Consider the following 22,158-nt stretch of genomic DNA (forward strand, 5'->3'; position numbering starts at 1 on the left):
CACTCCCCGTGGCTTGCCGCCCCAGGCACCCGCTTGGCGTGCTGGTGCCTGGAGCCGCCCCTGATTGGGATCAGATGCTAAAACACTCGTGGACATAGGTGCAAATCATCATTGGTCTATATTGTCATAAACCTGTTGACTTCAATGACTTGACTTCAGTGGAGGTAGGACAATTTAAACCAGCTGAGGCTCTGCCTTAATGCATGCTATTCTGAGTATTCCCATTGTGACATTGCCCAGGGTACAATCTGGACTGTTACAGCAATGTCCCCTAACTCTCTAGCCTGGGGTGCCTTTGACGCCTCTTTGCTGTCAGAGCATCCGCTACTGGCCTGCTTGCACACAGCCTTCAGCATGCAAATTCACTACCCAGCTAAACACATGAGCACTCTGGCCAGTAACTCGTGAATTTCTTACAGGGCAACACCAGCAAATTCTTAGTGCCAGACTTTCCCCCAGAAATGTGTGTCTTGTACTATCCAGCAGACTGCTGAACAATGCAAACTCATAGCAAGCCTGTCATTTCATCAAAGGAAAATTATTTATGCACCCGACCTGTTATCCCAAATGGAGTTTCCCATACATTTTAATCCAAACACCCTGGTTAAGATAACACAAAAAGATAAGTTTATTAACTACAGAAAGATAGATTTAAAGTGACGATGCACAAAAGTCAGAATTGGTTACAAAAAAGAAAAGAAGAGGTATTAGCTTGTATACTACAAACTTAACAAGTTAAGTAAATTTAAAAGCGAAGATTTTGTCTCACCATACACTGTCGTAAATTTCATAGGTTGGGTCTCTTTTCAGCTTGGAATCACTCCCCCTTAGTTTAGTTCTTTGAGAGTCACTGATGTCATGAGCAGAGAGATGGAAGGAGAAGAGGTGAAATCAAGTGTTTTCCTCCCTCTTTATATTTCAATTTCTTGTGTTAGAAACATTCTTACAGAATCATGGTAACATGCAGTCCATTGTGGACGTGAGGTTTGAATCATCCCTGTGATGAAATGTAAATGTCTTGTTTACACTTTCCTACCCTTTCTTTCCCCCACCCCCTGGAGGATGGCCGCTTAAGTAGGTGATAGTCTTCTAACACTTGTCTGGGGTGCTAATGCGTCTTTGTCTTTGAAAAATGGTTTGATCCTGCCTTTCTAACTCTGGAACATGTTATAGCAATGTTATACAGTAAAAATGTATAACTTTATATACAATGTTGATACATATTTTTATGACAGTAATGTTCACCAGATGGGGTTTTCAAATGAAATATCACAAGGCATACTTTGTACAAAATTTATCATAGTCCTGTAAAAGTGGTGATCTTAATGTCACACCTACTGAGAGCTTTATATCAATGAGCCTACTCTTCATAACAAGAGCTACTGCCAGCAGTAGGCATTCACAAGAGCAGGTCCCTAATCAGTGGTCCTTACTTTGCTTTAATAACATTAAAGTAATGAGTGATCAAGGTTTGGCTGTAATTTGAACTTGTAAAAGAACATCACTCAGTGACAAATAACATACACTAGTTCAATTAAATGTAATGCTTTGTTAAGATGAAAATATTGTCCACTGTCTTCTGTTAAGTGCAGTAACAGCATCTTGAGTTTCAGCAGAAACTTTGATTATTCATCAGATAATACCTTATACCTCTGATCCAAGTTCAGAGGCTTGCCCTTTTATTGTGCATGCCTTGAAAAGTTAACGGTATCTGTCTGGAAAACAGCTGTGTGAACGAAGAAAGAGATCTCCTGCATGTTGGAAATATCAGGAACCATGACATAGCAAAGGCAAATATGTTACTCTTGCATTGCGTTTATTGTGTCACTTCACTCACATACCATAGATCTTCTGCTATTTCCATAGACAGACATCACTAACATCAAAGCAACTGTTACATGTAGGTCTGATTTCTCAGCAGTACTAAGCCCCTACAATTCTGAATGAAGCCAATGGCAGTTACAGGTGCTCAGCGCCTCTGAAAATCAGGAGAGAAACTTTTACTTTTTTATTGTGTAAGCATTAAAAGTTAGTAATGTTCAGGCCACCTTCAAACTTTGGATCTCATGTAGGAGTACTGCCCAGGCTGTTTGGCTTTAGAGCTCCCTGCCAGGGTAGAATACATCCCTTTTCTTAGATGACCTGTATAAGGCCCATGGCCAGGGGAGAGGGGAGCGAACAACTGGGCAGAAGGAGTGCATCTTCTTTGGTGAACAGGGAATGTAGAGGCCTGTGTCAGTTCTGGATAGGCAAGAAAAGGAGAACTGAGAGTGAGCTGGAGAAAGTGCTCTATATCTAGGCTCACGGAGAGCTCGGCACGCTTGTAGAAAGGGTATGGGGTAGTGGTCACTACTACAGCCAATAGGCATGAGTAACAGCTACCATGGCCTCACTTGGAGTCAGAGAGGTGGCTTTTCCTCCTCAGAGGCCTGTAGAGGACACCTCAAAGACCAATTGCTCACTTTTTATGTGCAGTTCCAGAAATTCACTCTCAGATAGCAGGCTAATATATTTTTCAATATAACATTCCATTCAAACCAACAGAGCAGAAAGGTCTGGTGTGATGTGAATACAAGTTGCTACATTAAGAGCTTTCATGTGCTTGTGACTTCAAACAAACCCAGGAAGTGGTGGGTACCTAGCACATTGTTTTGCACAGAAAGCCTTTATTTTGAATGGCTGAGAGGTACTTCAGGATCAGGAATGGCTTTTAAAAAGTTTGTTTTTAGAGCATATTCAAATATGCGCCTGTCAACCTTCAGATTGTCCCTTTAAGATATTCTTTCTCTGTTCTCCTTTCAAGTCCCAAGTGCAAAAACTTCAGTGGTTAGAATTTGATCCAACTTGTTTCATCCTGATGCTAATCAGTCTCACCTTCTCATGATGAATAAGTCACAGGCAGATCTTATTTATCAAACAACATACATAAGCTCAGACAAACAAATGAGACTCTCTAAGCCAGTGTTTGAATTTTGCATATAAGTGTCTGTGACCAAATCATCTCTTGATGCTTCTTCACATAATACGCTAAGGGCTGGATTGTTGCTTTTCAGCCACTGCTGTGTATAGGAGGCTGTGGAGTGCTGTCCAGGAGGCACACCAAAGTGATTGTTTCTCAGAGAAAAAACAAGGAGTCTTGTGGCACTTTAAAGACTAACAAATTTATTAGAGCATAAGCTTTTGTGGGCTATGAACCATTTCTTCAGATGTCTGGAGTGAAAATTACAGTAGGCAGGCATAAATATACAGCACAAGAAAAGATGGGAGTTGCCTTATCAAGTGGGGGGGGTCAATGGTTCAAGCGTGGTGGATGTGTTCCATTCCCAACAGTTGACAAGGTGTGAATCCCTGTCTGAGGGATTGGAGCAAATTCAATTGTATCTTAGGGCTTGGATGTAGATGTGTGTTGTGTTCTGGATGAAAGCTAGAGGCATGTAGTTAAGTATAGCGGTCAGTTGGTTTCCAGTATAGGGTGGTGTTTATGTGTCCATCCCTTATTTGTATGATAGTGTCCAGGAAATGGACCTCTTGTGTGGATTGGTCCAGGCTGAAGTTGATGGTGGAGTGGGAATTGTTGAAGTCCTGGTGGATTTCTTCAAGGGCCTCCTTCCCATGAGTCCAGATGATGACGATGTCGTCAATGTAGCACAAGCAGAGGAGAGGCACTTGGGTACGAGAGATGAAGAAACGTTGTTATAAGTCTGCCAGAAAAATGTTGGCATACTGCGGGGCCATGCAGGTACCCCTAGCAGTGCCTCTGACTTGAAGGTATAAATCATCCCCAAATCTGAAATAGTTGTGGCTGAGAACAAAGTCACAAAGTTCTGTCATGAGGTGAGCCGTTACATCATCATGGATACTGTTCCTGACGGCTTGTAGTCCATCTTTGTGTGGAATGTTGGTGTAGGGGTGTCATAAACAGATGGTTAAGGGTTAATGTCTCTTTTGCCTGTAAAGGGTTAAGAAGCTCAATAAACCTGGCTGACATCTGACCAGAGGACCAATAGGGGGACAAGATACTTTCAAATCTTGGTGGAGGGAAATCTTTGTTTGTGCTTTTTGTTTTGTTCATTGTTCGCTCTTGGGACTAAGAGGGACCAGACGTTCTCCATCCAGGTTCTCCAAATCATTCTGAATCAGTCTTTCATGTTTCAAAATTGTAAGTAATAGCCAGGCAAGGTGGATTAGTCTTATGTTTGTTTTCTCAACTTGTGAATGTTTCTTTTTGTTGGAAGGAGTTTTACCTCTGTTTGCTATAACTTTGAATCTAAGGCTGTGCAGGGGGCGGGGGGAGGTCCCTCTTGTCTATATGAATCTGAGTACCCTGTAAAGCATTTTCCATCCTGATTTTACAGAGATAATTTTTACCTTTTCTTTCTTTAATTAAAAGCTTTCTTTTTAAGAATCTGATTGATTTTCCTTGTTATAAGATCCAAGGGGATTGGGTCTGAACTCACCAGGGGTTGGTGGGGGGAAAGGAGGGGGGATGGTTAATTCCTCCTTGTTTTAAGAACCAAGGAGTCTGGATCTGTGTGAAACCTCTCAGGGCAACCCAGGGAGGGGAAAATCTGGGGGGAAAGGGGGGGGGATGGTTAATTTCTCCTTGTTTTAAGATCCAAGGGGTTTGGATCTGTGTTCCCCAGGGAAGGTTTTGGGGGAACAGAAAGTGTGCCAGACACTAAATTCTGGCTGGTGGCAGCGTTACCAGATCTAAGCTAGTAATTAAGCTTAGAAGGGTCCATGCAGGTCCCCCACATCTGTACCCTAAAGTTCAGAGTGGGGAAAAAACCTTGACAAGAGGGCTTCTACATCCACAGTGGCCAGGATGGTGTTTTCTGGAAGATCATCAATGGATTGTAGTTTCCTGAGGAAGTCAGTGGTGTCTCAAAGATAGTTGGGAGTATTAGTGGTGTAAGGCCTGAGGAGAGAGTCTATATAGCCAGACAATCCTGCTGTCAGAGTGCCAATGCCTGAGATGATGGGCATCCAGGATTCCCAGGTTTATGGATCTTGGGAAGCAGATAGAATACCCCTGGTCGGGGCTCCTGGGGTATGTCTGTGTGGATTTGTTCCTGTGTATCTGTAGGCAGTTTCCTGAGCAGATGGTATAGTTTCTTTTGGTACTCCTCAGTGGGATCAGAGGATAGTAGCCTGTAAAATGTGTTGTTGGAGAGTTGTCTACTGGCCTGTTCATAATCAGATCTGTTCATGATGACTACAGCACCTCCTTTGTTAGCCTCTTTGATTATGATGTCAGAGTTGTTTCTGAAGCTGTGGATGGCGTTGCCTTCTGCACAGCTGAGGTTATGGGGTAAGCAATGCTGCTTGTCCACAATTTCAGCCTGTGTATGTCAGCAGAAGCACTCTATGTAGAAGTCCAGTCTATTGTTTCGACCATCAGGAGGAGTCCGCACAGAATCCTTGTTCTTGTATTGTTGGTAGAATGGTTTCTGTGGGTTACTGCGCTGTTCAGTGTCATGGTGGAAATATTCCTTGAGCCGGAGATGGTGAAAATAGGCTTCCAGGTCACTGCAGAACTGAATTGTGTTTGTGCGGGTGGTGGGACAGAAAGAGAGTCCCTGAGCTAGGACAGACTCTTGTGCTGGGCTAATTGTATAGCTGGATAGATTAACAATATTGCTGGGTGGGTTGAGGTTATGTTTGCCAGGGCTGCTCCTTGTGCACAGCTGGCAAGCAATCTGCTTCTTCCTCTTGAACAGGCAGAACAGGTTATTCACTCCCTACTGCAGGGAAGGAGGGGACAAACAGCCTACTGTGGTGTGTTTGAAAACTGTGTTAAATTGTGATGTCCTACTTTAACTTGTCAGGGGTTTTTCTGCTTCTGCATGCAGGAAGGGGGTTAAATCAGAAAGCATGTGATCTGAGCCTAGCAGTGGGCACATCTCTAATTTTTCAGCCTGCATCAGGTAGACAGGGAAAAGCCCCCATCTGAACTGAAGTGAAGAAATTCACAGCGGTGTGAAAATTTTCTGCTCAATTAATTTGTTTCCTTGGGTTACCATTTGGACAATATGAGGATCTTAGTGTGTGATTCCTGTGACAGCACTCCTTTCAGATCATGTAGCAAATTCTTCTTCTTTCAGTTGCACAACTGCAGCTCCACTGAAATCTGTTCAATGGGACCCGACTAGATTGCAGTGGGGCCACACGGGTGCAACTGAGAAATTTCACCCATATTACATATATTTCCCATGATGAATGTTATTACTAGTACCAATATATTTTGCTCATTCTACTGAGTCTTGCTACTGACTTCAGTGAGACCAGGATTGCAGTTGTGATCAGCACTTCTTACAAGGCAGTGTCACAAAGGTGAGTGAGGTAATATCTTTTATTGGATCAACTTGTATTGGTGGGAGAGACAAGCTTTTGAGGTTACACAGAGCTCTTCTTCAGGTCTGAGAACTTACTCAGAATGTCACAGCTAAATGCAAGGTGAAACAGATTGTTTAGCATAAGAAGTTAACACATTTAAAGTGACCATGCAAGGTGAAGAGGCCTTTTTATTTTTTATTTAATATTTTTATTTTTTATTTTCTTTTGCAGTAAGTCGGAAGAATATTTTACATTTATTATATTTAATGAGATATGTGGCAGTGAGCGAGAACTTTCCAAGATTTCCTCTTGCAGTGCACAGTCACTTTATGACTTAGACCTGTAACAGGCTGGCGCTGATGCGGGAATTGAAGGTAAACAGCAGGGGAATATGTCCTGTTTCATCACTAGATAGATAACTCTACATAAACAACAGCTAAACATACTTCAGTGCTAGCAACACTTGTCTGCCATTCAAATTCTGTATAAGGAAGTTCTAATTCTTTTTAAACATACCCTTATATGCACAGGCTTACTGATGTGCAGATAAGCTTCTCTCAGAGGTGTGGGGAAAATTATGATCATATGCTGTATCTTACACAAGTGGGTTTTACTTTCCGTTGACATATTCTAACAAATATGATGCTTAAACTTCAGCTGGATTCAGTCTGCTCTATTTTACGTTGTTACAGCCACCCTAATGCAAGCCACCCCCTCCTGTTCAGTGCATAATCAGTAACTGTAACTGCACGTTCTTCATTATCGTGATCAGGTTTTGCTGAAAGATTACCCACTTCTCAGTGTGACTTACAGAGGTCTATGCACCCCTCTGGGCATAATGTACCAGAGGCAGCAGGTTCTGGTACTCACCATGGAAAGAACTACCTTCAATTTATACTATATTCTAAGATGTGTTCAGCATGACATTCACTCCCACAAACCTACTGCAAGCTTCACTGCAGCAGGCAAGAAGGAAACTGGGCAGCTTCTCCTTCCTTAGGCTTATCAGTAAATATCAGTACAACTATGGCATCACATTTCCTCTGAGTGCCAGGTAACTTTGATCATAATTTTATGATCATAATTTTGACATTGGTGTAACTTTTTACTAGATCACGTACTGTGTGGGTAGGGATGCCTCATCGTCTGTAGCACTGAGACAGAGAGATTCCCCAACCTGCTAGCAGCAAAAGGCAAAGGTTTGATATCAAAATATTACTGCATCACACAGTGCCCCCAATCCTTGCTAGAGCAAGGAGTAAAAGACTAGCACAGAGAAATGGATTGAGGTCTCCTACACGGTACAATGACCCAGAATTATAAGAACTCTAATGGAACAAAAATTCACTCTCCTCTGGTTTCCACAGTAAACCAAGAATGTCAAGAGTAATTGTCTCCAAGAGGCATACTTCCAATGTTCAAATTCAGAAATACCAAGCTGTCAGCATCAAACACCTTATTCTTTGTGCTTCAAAAAAGCAAGCAAACTCAAAACACTTTTACTTCCTTATAGAGAGTACCTTGATTAGCAAACCAAAAAGTGAGCATGTACCAGAACTACTCATTACTACTAGTAGCCTAGTAACCTGTGAAACATTCATGCTGGCCAGAGGTAGTGATATTGGAGTTTATATATTCTGTTGGCTGCTGCCGTTCGAAGGATACATGGCACACTCTTTAGAAGAGACTGGCAACCCATCCAACAGAGGACAGGCAAAAATTCACAAAAGCAATCTCTTACTCCGCACCTGGTTGGTATCTGGGTGAAGTCCTGGCTCATCTCATTCTAACTCTAAGCAAATAAATCTAGATTGTAAGGTCTTTGGAATAGACATTGTCTTAGGCTGTGTTTTTAAATTTGTAAAGCACCATGCATATAATCGGCATTAAATACACAGTACCAATAATATTAGCACCAGAACTGTCACTATTGCTCTTGATGAAGGTTGTTGCAGTTACAAAGAAAATGGTCAATTACTAGAGGGCAAACAGTATTAGGTGTATTCAATACATATAAAATTGTACTTTGTATACTCCCTTCAACTATGTATATTAAATGCTGCTTCTTTATTCTCAATTTAAACTGAACAAATTACATATAATGCAATATTTCACACATGCAGGCATTGGATCAGATTTTTCCCTCTCTTAATAAGAGGGGTTGCCTGGGGTAGCTGAGGGTGGAATGTAGTTTAAAATTCTTTCTCATATTCATATCCAAATTTTAAAAGGGGCTTTAACTGGCATCCAAATTTTTTACCTGTAATTCTGTTCCACAATTGATCACAAATGTAATCAATTCAGGCAGAAGTGACAGAATATAGCTGTCTCGCTGTCTGGTTTTCAGGCACAAATAATCTTTGTAGTCAGAAATCCAAGAGTTAGATATTTAAATCCTGTAATTTGCATCTATGATTGACTTAATCTGCAATATTGCACTCCTGACAGATTGTGAGTGCAAAATGCCATGCACAAAATTAGAGGCTGTTTAAAAACAATTTGGCCTATGCACCATATTTTAAAATCACTATTACCTGTGGTAGAGAACATTTTCGGTCTCTTCCCACTAGACCAAATCTATTATGTGGAATAGCTCACAAAGAAATAATACTAATGGCTTATATTGACTTAGTCGTCTTGTTTCCAATCATGCCATCCTTGGGGTTGGATTATTGCTGCCCATGGGTCACAGTGTGCCGGAAAGCAACAGGAGAGGTAGACTTCCTCCTAGTGTATCTGAGATGCAGAGCCCTATTAAATCAGAAATGACATCCACTGAAATGCAGCCACCTGTTGGGTGTAATGAGACCACTGTATAACAGAGCCCTGCAACATCGCACAAGAGTTCAGAATAGAAAATGAAGAATACTGTATTTAATTGAAATGGTGGGGAGGGGTGACTTTATAGTCCAAATGTTATCCTAGTTGAATTTGATCACATCTAACATCCCAGTCACCTAATTAGATCAGTGGAATCATCCTCAGCACCAGGGCTGGCTTTAGGAAGTGTGGGGCCAATTCGAACAGTTTCGATGGGGCCCCAGCAGGGATGACTATAAAAAAAAACAAAACAAACAAACACGTGGGGCTTGTACTCACTGGGTGGTGCTCTGAGTCTTCAGCGACACTTCGGCAGCGGGTCGTTCACTTACTCCAGGTCTTTGGCAGCACTGAAGGACCCACCGTTGAAGTGCTGCTGAAGACTCGGAGTGCCGCCAGGTGAGTAAAAATTAAAAAGATGCCTCTAGCTAGGGAAGAGATTCTTACTGGGCGCGGGGCCCGATTCGAGGGAATTGGTGGAACAGGCCTAAAGCCGGCCCTGCTCAGCACAAGATCTTTGTTGTAAGTGATGTTTGTGAGTGTATTCCCCAGATAGGTTCATTCAGATTTGTTATATTATTCTCCCCCCACTCCCAAGTGCCACCGTGGGTTTTAACATTAACTACAGCACAAGTCATTAACTTTCCAAAAACTTCCCTCTTCCATGTGATGTTTTAACTCAGAGAAATATTTGGAGTGCCAGGGACTGACTCAGTATGTGAAAAATGTAGAAGAAAAAAGGAAAGGGAAAGTCAGGCAAGACTGATAAGTGCCCCTGCCAACCTCAGTCCCTGTGCACAACACTTACTTTTTGCTTCAATAAAGTCTATTTCAAAGCAATCTCAATCTTTCATCAAAGAGATTTCCAATGCACTCCCAATGGGTTTCCATATATCTCACTGTTCTCTCTCTTTCTTTCACAAACCCAGTTCTTGTGTTTTCATTCCTTTAAATCTTTTATCCTCAGGTTGCTACCAGTGGCAATACGGCTTACATATCAGCAGCTCCAAATATTCCACAAAGTCCTGGCTTGTTCTCACCCTACAGTGCTTACAGTCACAGATGTGATGAAAGAAATTTGAAAGGCACAGCTAGGCAATCTTGAACCAGGCTCAACACATTCCCCTTTTTACAGCTTATTGCTTTCTGGATGTTTCTTTTGACTGGCCATCAATCATCATGTTTGTAACTTTCAAGTCATTCCTGGAATATTTGTTCCTCTGATAAAAGGTAATAATAGCGCAGTATATGAGAGAAGAAAGGTACTTTTGACTTCAAGTTAAACAAATGCTTTGTTCTGGCTGTAGCTTTCCTTTTCATTTGGGTATGGGGGAACTTCCTCAGCAGGGCCCCACCAGTTGAGCACACAAGAGAGATCTCTCCTAGGCAAAGTGGCAGTCAGAACCAGAAGAGAGTGAGGTTTGAAGACAAGTGGAGATGAACCCTCTTATACAGAGGAACTCCAGGAAATTGGAAGGGAGCAAAGCAGGATGCTAGTTTAGCATTTCCGATTAGTCTCCAAAACTTACTTTACTGAGATTTTTTTAAAAAGAAACACATTTCAACTTTGAAAGCCCCCCAGTGAGCCCAGCAACAAAGGCAGCTCATTGCCTGGCTGATGAAACAGGCCCAAAGCCTTTAAAAGGCAAAGAAGCTTAAGGAGCTTCAATCAGTACATTTTCTAGGAGCATAGTTTTACTGTGTGCAGAGTGTGAGTGCCCTGGTTCTCCTCTGTTGTTGTATATCGTTATAGTTGGGCAGGGCATTTTTCTCAGTGCAATGAAGCTATTTAATTGAGCAACTTAACACTTCTATTAGCAGGTAATACAATATGGCATTTGTTAAATACTTTACCCCCTTATTTATTAGTGTATCAATTAGAAATTAGTTTTTAGAGGGTGGGCGATAAGAGAAAATGAAAATAACTCTCCTTCTCTCCCTGCTGCACTAATAAAATTCTTCCCCCAAAGCTTTGATTTGCTCCTTCTTTCCTTTGCTTGGATTATTTCCATTTTAAGGCTTCTTACCCTCAGAAGTGACTCACCCTTGTAACTGAGCTGCAGGCTGTGAAACTTTCCCCTTTTTTTGATTTGTCTGGTCCATTGATCAGAATTATTTCTTGAGAAGCTCTGGAAACTTCTGAGTTAGTCTCTTGGAGTTTAATATGTTACTGCTCTCTTTTGATTCTCTTGAATAAGAGAGTGCTAACAGGATTGATGGATTCTTTTGCTCTAGTAGTAACACTCACAGTTAATTCTTGTCCATCAATTCTACGTTCTATAGATAGGTTGCAAATAAAGAAGTTTATTTGTCACTAGTGGACAAAGGCAATGGAAATGGGTCCAGATTAGTTAGACTTGAGTAGTTGTAGGTAGGAAAAAGCAGGAGAATAGCGTAGCTGAAATCAATGTATCTTAGATCAACTTAGATTGACTTACTTCGCGTCCTCGCAGCGTAGCAATGGTCGCTGCTCCCCCGTCGACTCCATTTTCACCTCTCGCAGCGGTGGAGTTCTGGAGTCAACAGGGAGTGTGTTTGGGGATTGATTTATTGCATCTAGACGAGACATGATAAATTGATCCCCGATAGATTGATCACTACCCACCGATCTGGCGGGTAGTGTAGACATACCCTAAGGGACAAAGTCACTACAGACACAAGCAAATACAATTCCAGTCTTCAGTGGAGCAGCATCTGTTTAACCCAAAGGTGAATTCAGCCTGTAGCATAGACCTGAGACAAATCATGTAGAATTCACTCCAGTAATCCAAGCCTTTGGCCTGGTCTACACTGGGGGCGGGGATCGATCTAAGATATTCAACTTCAGCTACGAGAATAGCGTAGCTGAAGTCGAAATATCTTACATTGACTTAGATTGACTTACTTTGCATCCTCGCAGCGCAAGATTGATGGCTGCCAGTCCCCCGTTGACTCCGCTTCCTCCTCTTGCAGTGGTGGAGTTCCAGAGTTGACGGGGAGTGCATTTGGGGATCGATTTATCGCGTCTAGACGAGACACAATAAATCGATCCCTGATAGATTGATCACTAGCCGCCAATCCAGCAGGTAGTGTAGACTTACCCACTGTCATTCTCATCTTAAATTGATACAATAGGCTCTACGTAGGGCTTCACCTTAAATCCATGTGAAAACTGAAGCTGGTGCAAAATGTAGATACATATTAAATAGGGCATGTAGTTGTGGGCACAACACCAGCATTTCAGAATCTAATCAGGCTGTGAAAGCCCTAAATAGCTTGGGACCTGCCTATCTGCAGGACTAGGTACTTCCTATATCAGGGTTTCTCAAACAGGGGTCATTGCTTGTGCAGGGAAAGCCCCTGGCAGGCTGGGCCGGTTCGTTTACCTGCCCTGTCCACATGTCCGGCCGATCATGGCTCCCAGTGGCCGCGGATCACTGCTCCGGGCCAATGGGAGCTGCTGGAAGTGGTGCGGGCCGAGGGATGTACTGGCTGACCCCTGTTTGAGAAACCCTGTCCTATATAATACTGCTGAAGTTGTGATGAGCAGACATGCTTGAGTTGAAGTCTCCTTTGTTTATGAGAAAGAGGGCTGCTGGGAAGCAGATCTCCATGAAGGGTCTTCAACTTTATCTTTTAGGATGTGTTTTGAAATCCATTGATTTGAACAGGAGTTTGGGAAGGACTGATATATTCAGAACTTGGGTTATTTGATGGGATTTAGTGCTTTGGGAAAGTAGTGGGAGGGGGAGCGATCAGGATGAATGTTTTGTACAGGAGTGGCCACTAGTTTGTGAATGCTGCTTTGGGTGGGTTGTTTCTCCAATTACTTGTTAGAGTGACCAGAGCCATGGTGTGTCATTTTGTGTGTTAAAGAGAAATAAAAACAAATAAATACATTTAAATTGGAACGCATAGAGCTAGAATGAAAAGTTATGCTCTTATGCAATGGTGCTGAAACAATTTGTATAGTGGGGGGTGCTGACAGCAATTGAACCAAACTGTAAACCCTGCATATAATGGAAACCACTTCAAGCCAGGGGGTGCTGTTTCTTCAGGGCTTGCTTTTATTTATTTTTTTTAATAGAGCTTGTCAAAAATTTTCATTTTAAAAAATAAATAAGGGGCAAATTTTTCATGAGAACTTTCACGAAAAGGTGTTCTTTTTTCAACCAGCTCTAGGTCTTTTTGTGTGTATGTGCGTGGTGGTGGAGACATGAAGAGTGGTTTTGAAATATATTACTGATTACTTTTATATCTCAGCTAAGGTTGAACACTTAATGTAAAGAAGGAACTAAAGACTGTGATAACTAGAGCTGGTTGGAAAATAGTTTTTTTTTTCCCACTCAGAAAATGTTGATGAAAACAAACAATATTTTTCATCTAAACTTTCCACAGGAAACTTTTGATTTCTCAGTGAAATTGAAATATTTTGGCTAAAGTCCAAATGATTTCATTTCAGAAATGTTGCTGCTGGATATGTTTTCTTCTCTTCTATAGGCCAGACTCCTTTGTCAGACTAAGTCTCAAATAATGCAGCACAATAGCCCCTCTTGGACAGGGAAGGTAATTCATCGAGAGTCCCTGGGTGTGGTGTATCATGAGAGATGTAGTCTGGTTGGGGTGTCTGGCTCATACAGGAAAATGGGGACATTAGACAACCAAACTACAATTCCTATGAGGTACTGTGGCAGCATGTCAAAATAAAATGTTTTGGTTTTCACATTTGTTTTTTGATGAAATATAAAAAAATTCTGCATTAAACAGACACTTTTGAGAAAAATGATCCAGTTTAAAAACTGAATTTTCTGTTGAAAGACAGTTTCGACAAAATTTTCAACCAGTAGTGATAACATGTTTGTGTCCCTACCATATGAAGCCTATGGTGTTCTGGTTAGGAATGTATGCATTTTGTTTTAACTGGTAAGTAACTGCAGAGATACTTAAGCATCCAACTTGGTTTAACTAAAAGATCAGAAGAAAAGAGACAGCCACAGAGGGAAGGCAATAGGCAGCAGCTAGACAAGGGCGGTGAGCTTTGTGAGCTCTCTGTCTTTCTTAGGTTCTGAATATTATGTTTTTATCTGATGCTTGTTAATCCTTTTGTGGGTCTCTGGCCTCAGAAGAGGGCAAGGGTTGTACAAGTAAAGATACTCCATACAGCCTCAGCTGTAAAAGAGCTTATGCTTGAGCTCATATGGGTCAATCTGGAGGTCACAAGAATTCCAGCCAACACTGGTACAGATGAGTGACTGAACACTAAACATGCTAAAGCAGCAAAGGAAAGCAAGAGAAACAAGTCAGCTGCAAGAATCTTTGCTCACAAATTACAAGGCATCTCCAGAAATCAAATACATAGAAGTCATAATTGTCATAATTACTGCAAGTATAGTTAGTCATTTCACTGGTAAAAATAGCTTTGCTGCAAGAATAATCTCCTTCCCAGCTTTAATCCCTTATTGAATCACTTTATTGATTAATGAAAAAGCCAGGTTTGTAAAATATAGATGTACAAATGTGTTCTATAGTATACAAACATATCACAGATTCATCAGCATGCCCATCTATAGTAAATCTGTATTACTTATTTATTAGCAACTTAATTTTAAAGAAGTGCTGGCATCTGGGCCATTTCCCTCCTAGTTTTAGCAGGTCTAAGGGATGTTGGATTTCTTGTTCAGTACAATTGTATAAACAGACCACCTCAGCTCCTCCCCAGGAAGGTCCTCTAGAGGGAGCATGGACAGAAGTTAGTGAAGCTTTGAAGGGTGGCAGACATACTTCTTGCCTTTTCTCTCTTTTTGGGTAATGAATGGGGTGTCACCAGCTGCCTAGCTTGTGTTCATCACTGTCAGCCTTGGCAGTGTCACAGATAACAGGATAGATTCAAGGTCACCAAGGGAATGGAGCCTGACAGGACCTCATTCATCACTTCCCTTTTAGGAGTCTCTGTGGAAGAGCCAGTGTCAAAGAAGTAATCAAAGCTCACAGGATCATGTGGAAGTTGAGGAGGGCTGCTTTGCATTGCAAACAAACCTGAGCTGTCAAATCTATTTTGTAAATGAAGTGTTTTTCTGGAGACAGTGTGTTTATAACTGTCATGCTAGGTATACTCCCTCTAATATACTACTGCTGTGGCAGCTTTGGCCATCAACCTTTTCTTGCCAGTCTCCCAATAAATATTACAATTATAGGGAGACATTACAAAAAATGTACACTTTTTAAAAATGGTTTATTCTTGACCCTTCATTTGACAAGTAGCCTCTTGTTTTCTCTTCAGTTCTGCTCCATGCATTTGAACTCCATTCCTCTTTGTGCAATTGGGCCAGTAAGTATGATGTCTAGCCTTTTACAGTTTGTGCACATGGGATCAATTTGTCACTGGCTCTGTGAGCTGCATGACAGTAGATGAGTCTGCCTGTGAGATAAAGACATCCTGCTTATATGGAATCAAAGTACCATGGGAGAATGAATGCCCTTTGGCCGCAAGAGCCAGGCTGATGTTGATAACCCTCAGATGTGAAGACAGAAGTCAATAGCATTAACTGTTAGAGTAGGAATATGTAAGGAGTCTTTTCAGCTTGAGGTGAGACAGATTAATGTCAGAGTGCACTGCTTTATAAGTCAGAAAATAGGACTCCACTGGGGCTACTGATTTTATTAGGGTCAAAATGTACTGACCAAGTTTGACTCTCTTCTAATTGCCAATTGACTGTTATATGCAGATAGGCCTGACTTATCCAACTCACAGCTTCCTCTGTAGATGTTTTTACTTCTGCTCCCAGTGCCAGCTGGCTTTCTCCTGATCTGGACAATACTCCTTAGTACAGTACAATAGGGTGTGCCCTATTTACCATTTATGAGGCAGCTCTACAGCTAATTCAATATAGAGCCATTCACTACAAGTGTATTTCTGCTGCCATATCATGGGTGAGAATAATGCCTTAGTGAGCCCTTATTAACTGAGAAGGCAGAAGCCCTTACTGGCTGTTGCAGAAAACCGTGCTGAAGACTGCTTTAATTCAGTTCTCCCTGAAGACATAGTGGACTGTATATGGGAACACTTGGATCCAGGAGCTGAGCAAGAGGGCTGTGGGATAGGCTAGTTAGGGTACATAAACACATCAAAATAAAGTGTGATTGTAGCATGGCTAGCCATATCCATGTTAGTTTAAGACTACCTAGCATGGATAATGGTAGCAGTGTAGATGTGGTGGTACTGATCTCCGTATGGGCTAGCAATTTGAGGTCCCCCAGGTCCCCACTGGGCTTGTACTTGGGTGGCTAATGTATGCTGAAGTCTGTGTGGCCATGTCTTCACTCCTGTTGTTACCTGTGCTAGCTAGATTAAAGCTAGTGTGGGTATGCTTACCATGCTGCAATCACTCTTTCATTGGCCATGTAGTCATATCTTTCTGTCCCCTGAAGACATCAGCAGATAAAGAGAGGTTCCCAGTGCAGAAGAACATAATTTTAGCATAAACTCAATACAGCGCTGCATCAGGCTGTCAGGACAGCAACTTCCTTTCAGATTCTTTTTCAAATATTTTGAAGTATTTAATATAAGTAGCAATATACACTTCTTATGGTTAGAAGTATGGCTTAAGAATAGCATTATACAATACACTGAATTTTTCTTTTAATTTGCTTCTTTGAAGCTTTCCAGTCCTAAGCTCTCTTGAAGCAGCAAAATCTGTGTGAATCCTGGAAGTAGCACCTGTCATAACTTTCCTACTCAGATCTGAACCTTAGCGTTCAGAACATGAGAAGCTAGCATGAAACCTCCAAACTTAATTACCAGCTTGGATCTGATATCGCTGCCACCAGCCAGAGAATTCCAGTGTCTGGCTCACTCTGGTCTCCCCAAAACCTTCCCTGGGGAACCCCAAGACTCAGATTCCCTGATTCTCACCACAAAGGGAAATAACCCACTTCCCTTCCCCCTCTTTACCTCCTCCCAGATTTCCCCGCCCTGGGTACTCTAGGATATTCCCTGCTTCAAGTCCTTGAAACCCAAGTACCGAGAGATCAAATCTCTCTCTCCCCTCACCCAGAGGGTATGCAAAGTCAGGCTTAGTAAATCTAACACAAAGAGATTTCCCCCCTCCCTTCGTTTATAGACTCATAGACTCTAGGACTGGAAGGGACCTCGAGAGGTCATCGAGTCCAGTCCCCTGCCCTCATGGCAGGACCAAATACTGTCTAAACCATCCCTAATAGACATTTTTGTTTCTTAGCATTAACCAGTGAAAAAACTCAAACAGGTCTTAACAAGAAAGCTTTATATAAAAAGAAAGAAAAAGACATAAAAATGGTCTCTGTATCAAGGTGACAATATACAGGGTCAATTGCTTAAAAGAAAAAATGAATAAACAGCCTTATCCAAAAAGAATACAATTTAAAACATTCCAGCAACTACACACATGTAAATACAAAAAAAAATATAAACCTATTGTCTTACTATCCTTGTACTTACAACTTGGAAACAGAAGATTAGAGAACTTGGAGATAGAGAGATCACTCTCAGAGCTGAGAGAGTCACCGAACCGAGACAAAGAACAAAGAACTTACACCTAAACTTCCCTCCACTCAGTTTTGAAAGTATTTTGTCTCCTGATTGGTCCTCTGGTCAGGTGTTTCAGGTCACTGTTTGTTAACCCTTTTATAGGTGAAAGAGACGTTAACCCTTAGCTATCTGTTTATGACAGCACCACCTTAGTGCAGGCAGAGGTGACTGAATAAAACAGACTGACTGTGCTTGACAATAATAAATTGTGTTTGCCCAAACTACAATCAAATGTTTCCTCCCTTAACAATATTCAAAGGAAATCCCATAGCAAAATTTTTGCTAAAGATTGGAAAGAAATGAACAAGATAATGATCTTACATTAGTATAGCACCTTTCATCCAGAAGAATCCCAAGTGCGTTACAAAGTGATTTTTACAAGCTCTATGTGTTATATCCTTGAGGGCAGCCAGTTTAGGAAGAAATCACTTGAGGTCAGACAGCTAACAAAACTACCATTTATTTACAGACACAGAGCTCGCCTAACCAGCCGAAGCTGGCTGGGCTATCCCCTCAGCTGAGTTAGATAACTGGCTGGGTTATCTAACTCAGTTGCCATAGGAACAAAAACCGTGACAACCAAATACACAACATATTCCTCCCCCCCAATAAGAACACCTCCCCTAAATAAAACACACACTAGACTAGAGAAGGAGGGTAGACTGCCTCCATTCCTGGCTAAACTCTGGGGATTATTTTGCCCCATAACTGTGGGTTCACCCTAGCTAAAGATCCAGCCGATGAGGAGGCCTTCTGTCTCTAGGTGGATTACGGTGAACTTCTAGTTTTGTTGCACCCGAAAGTACCATGGGTTCAGGGTCTGCAGCACGAACAGGTGAGGAAGTGGTATCAGCTCGTGATGGGCAAAGGGCTATCTCAGCCGCTGGCAGTAATAGAGGAGAACAGTCAGGAAGAGGTGATTCGTGATTCGGTGTCCACCAGAAGAGGTGAAGTCAGACCACTCAACTGCAGATGTGTCCTGAGGACTGGCATGACCTGGCAACAGCTGATCTACATGTCGCTGCCAGGTAAGATTCTCTGCAGTCCGGACTGTGTAGGAAACAGGTCCTGTTTGAGTGAAGATTGTGGCAGGGACCCATCTAGCTCCGGAAGTATAATTCCGAGCCAAAACTGGCTGTCCCGGGCTAAAGGTTCGGTCTTCTGTTCTGGGTGTCCGTCTGATGACTTGATATTGCTGCTGATGTTGCACAATTTGTCAGGGTTCAGAAGGTTTCAGCAGATCAAAGCAAGTGCGCAGCTGTCGTCCCATCATTAGAAAGGCCTGGGATGCCTGGGTCGTAGCAAGAGGTGTGTTTCTGTAGGAAAGTAAGAAGGTATCCAGACTCTTTTGAATGGAGTGTTGTCCCCTTGCTGATTTCAAAGCGTGTTTCATTGTCTGCACAAATCTTTCAGCTAATACATTGGTGGATGGATGATATGGTGCTGATGTGATGTGGTGTATCCCATTTGCCTTCATAAAATTTTGAAACTCCTGAGAGACGAACTGCGGTCCGTTGTCCCTCACAAGTTGTTCTGGCAGACCGAAACTACCAAAGAGTCCCCGTAGTTTTTGGATAGTACTCTCTGCAGTAGTGGACTGCATTATAGAGACTTCTGGCCATTTAGAATGGGCATCTACTGCCACCAAGAACATGCTTCCTTCAAGGGGGCCAGTGAAGTCAATGTGAAAACGTTGCCACAGGTTTTCAGGCCAGTTCCACGAGTGTAGGGGTGCCCACTGGGGTGCATTCCTCACACCCTGACAAGACATACAAGCTTTTGCCTTCTCTTCAATAACACTGTCCAATCGAGGCCACCAAAAATAGCTTCATGCAATTTCCTTCATGCGCACTATTCCACACTGACCGGAATGTAGCTGTTTTAACATTTGTAATCTCAGTAGTGGTGGAATAATGACACATCTCCCCCACAACAAACAACCAGATTGGACCGATAACTCCATCCTCCTGGACATGTAGGTAACAAGGTCGAGTGAGACCAGAGAGGTTTGTCGAGATTTTCCATGCATCACCAGGTCCATAACTTGGGACAATACTGGGTCAACGCAAGTTGCCTTCTTTATCTGAGTAGCAGTGGTGGGTGTATTCTCTACCCGTTCAAAGCAGAAGATTTCCTTTTGGGCACCATCTTGATGTTTAACCAGCAAAGGCAACCTTGAGAGGCCATCTGCATTGCCGTGCAGAGTGGATTTCAGATATTTGATTTCATATGTGTGTGCTGAAAGTAACAATGCCCAGTGTTGCATATGACTAGCAGCTAATGGGGGAATGCCTGTGTAGGGTCCAAAAATTGACATCAGAGGTCGATGGTCTGTGAGAAGAGTAAACTTCCGCCCAAACAGGTACTGATGAAACTTCCGAATTCCAAAAGCAATTCCTAATGCCTCACGTTCAATTTGGGCATAGTTAGTTTCTGCTTTGCTTAGAGTGCATGAAGCAAAATCAATGGGTCTCTCTTCTCCCGAAGGCATAATGTGTGACACATCTGCTCCCGCTTCATAAGGGGAGGCATCGCAGGCCAATTGTAGGGGTAAGGATGGATCAAAGTGCGTTAGAACTTCAGAATTTAGCAATGCATCCTTAGCTTTGTTAAATGCAACATCACAGGCTTCAGTCCACTTCCAGGCCTTGTTCTGCCCAAGGAGCTCATGAAGTAGTTTTAGCAGTGTAGCTAACTGTGAGATGAACTTTCCATAATAGTTCAGTAGTCCTAGAAACGAGCACAATTGGCTTACATTCCGAGGTGGCGGAGCCTCCACAATAGCTTTAACTTTTGCAGGGGCCTTATGAAGACCTGCAGAATCAATGATGTGTCCCAAATATTCAACAGAGGGCTTGGAGAATTCACACTTGTCTTTGCGAACTTGTAGGCCATACTCTTCCAGTATTTGTAGGGTAGCCTCTAAATTCTTTAAGTGATCCTCTTCATTTCTTCCAGTGACCAGGATATCATCCAGATAGCACTGAACTCCTGACGAGCCACACAAGATCTGGTCCATAGCCCTCTGGAACAGGGCAGGAGCAGATGTTATTCCGAAGGGTAGGCGACAGTATCGATAAAGCCCCTTATGAGTCACAATAGTCAACAGCTCTTGGGACTTTTCATCGACATACATCTGTAAATATGCTTGACTCAGATCAATCTTACTGAACTTTTGTCCCCCATCCAGGCCTGCGGAGAGGTCATCGATGCGGGGAAGCGGGTATTGCTCTGCGCACAACACTGGGTTGACAGTGACTTTAAAATCACTGCAAATCTGGAGAGAGCCATCTTTCTTCACTATTGGAACAAGAGGAGTGGCCCATGGGCTATGGGTAACTGGTATTAGGACTCCATTGGTGACCAGGCGCTCCAGGTCTGCTTCAACTTTTGGCCTGATGGGATATGGCACAGTTCGGGCTTTCAGATATTTTGGTGGACTGTCAGGTTTAATGTTCAATATCACAGTGATTCCCTTCATACTTCCCAAATCCTCTCCAAAAACAGTAGCATGTTTCCTAGTATAGGGGTTAGACTGGTTTCTTCTTTAGTCATCTGGTGCACTTCTGCCCAGTTCAGCTGAATCTTCCCAAGCCAAGACCTACCCATTAAGGCTGGGTAGTTACCTCTCACCACAAACAGTGGCAATTTAGCAGCCTGTCCATTGAGCTCCACCTTAACATCAATAGTGCCCAACCTGGGCACAGCTTCTCCCGTATACGTCTTCAGAACAGTTTTTGTTCCCTTAAGCAGAAGATGCTGTAGCTTTTCTTTATACACAGTCTCGGAGACCAGCGAGATGGCTGCACCGGTGTCCAGTTCCATGCATGTAGATTTGCCATCCAACAATGGGGTTACCCAGTATTCATGTGAGCCCACTGCCAAAGACAAAACATGCAGTGGCATTTCCTCTTGCGATGAGGTGTCACCTTGATCATCCTGGGTCTGCTCTAGGGTATGCAGGGTTCCTCTTTTTGTCGGCCAGACCACAGGCCTCTTTTTCTTTTGTTTACAGGCACACTCAACATGTCCCTTTTTGCCACAGTGTCAACACACCAGGTCCTTACACCAGCATTCTGATGCCTGGTGACCTGGCTTACCACAGCGGCAACATTCCTGACTCTGCACAGTTTTGTGGGTAGGTTCTTGTGACACTTTTTGCACCCTAGGGGATGCACGGATGTATTGCACCTCCCTTGTAGCCAGTTCCATGGAGATAGCAATATCAACAGCCTTCTGTAATGTAAGCTGAGCCTCTGTCAGTAGGTGCTTCCATATAGCTTCACTGTACAGGCCACACATTAACCTGTCATGCAGGGCATCATTTAACATCTCTTTAAATTCACAGTGTTCTGCTAGCTTTTTTAAAATTGCTACAAATTGTACAACTGTTTCATCTTCTTTTTGGTCTCTTTTGTGGAACCAATATCTTTCAGCAATTACCAGTGGTTTTGGGG

At 42.5% G+C, this 22,158-nt stretch overlaps 1 long non-coding RNA gene across 1 annotated transcript; it reads left to right on the plus strand.

The window, feature by feature from the left end:
* The first annotated feature begins 590 nt into the window (after positions 1–590).
* Positions 591–18,950, plus strand: LOC115652448. Its single transcript, XR_004000649.1, has 4 exons — positions 591–672; positions 1,079–1,084; positions 2,218–2,222; positions 18,939–18,950. It is a non-coding gene; the product is annotated as an uncharacterized LOC115652448 (long non-coding RNA).
* Positions 18,951–22,158: the final 3,208 nt, after the last annotated feature.

The sequence above is a fragment of the Gopherus evgoodei genome, chromosome 5, assembly GCF_007399415.2.
Source record: "Gopherus evgoodei ecotype Sinaloan lineage chromosome 5, rGopEvg1_v1.p, whole genome shotgun sequence".
Classification (NCBI taxonomy): Eukaryota; Metazoa; Chordata; order Testudines; family Testudinidae; genus Gopherus; species Gopherus evgoodei.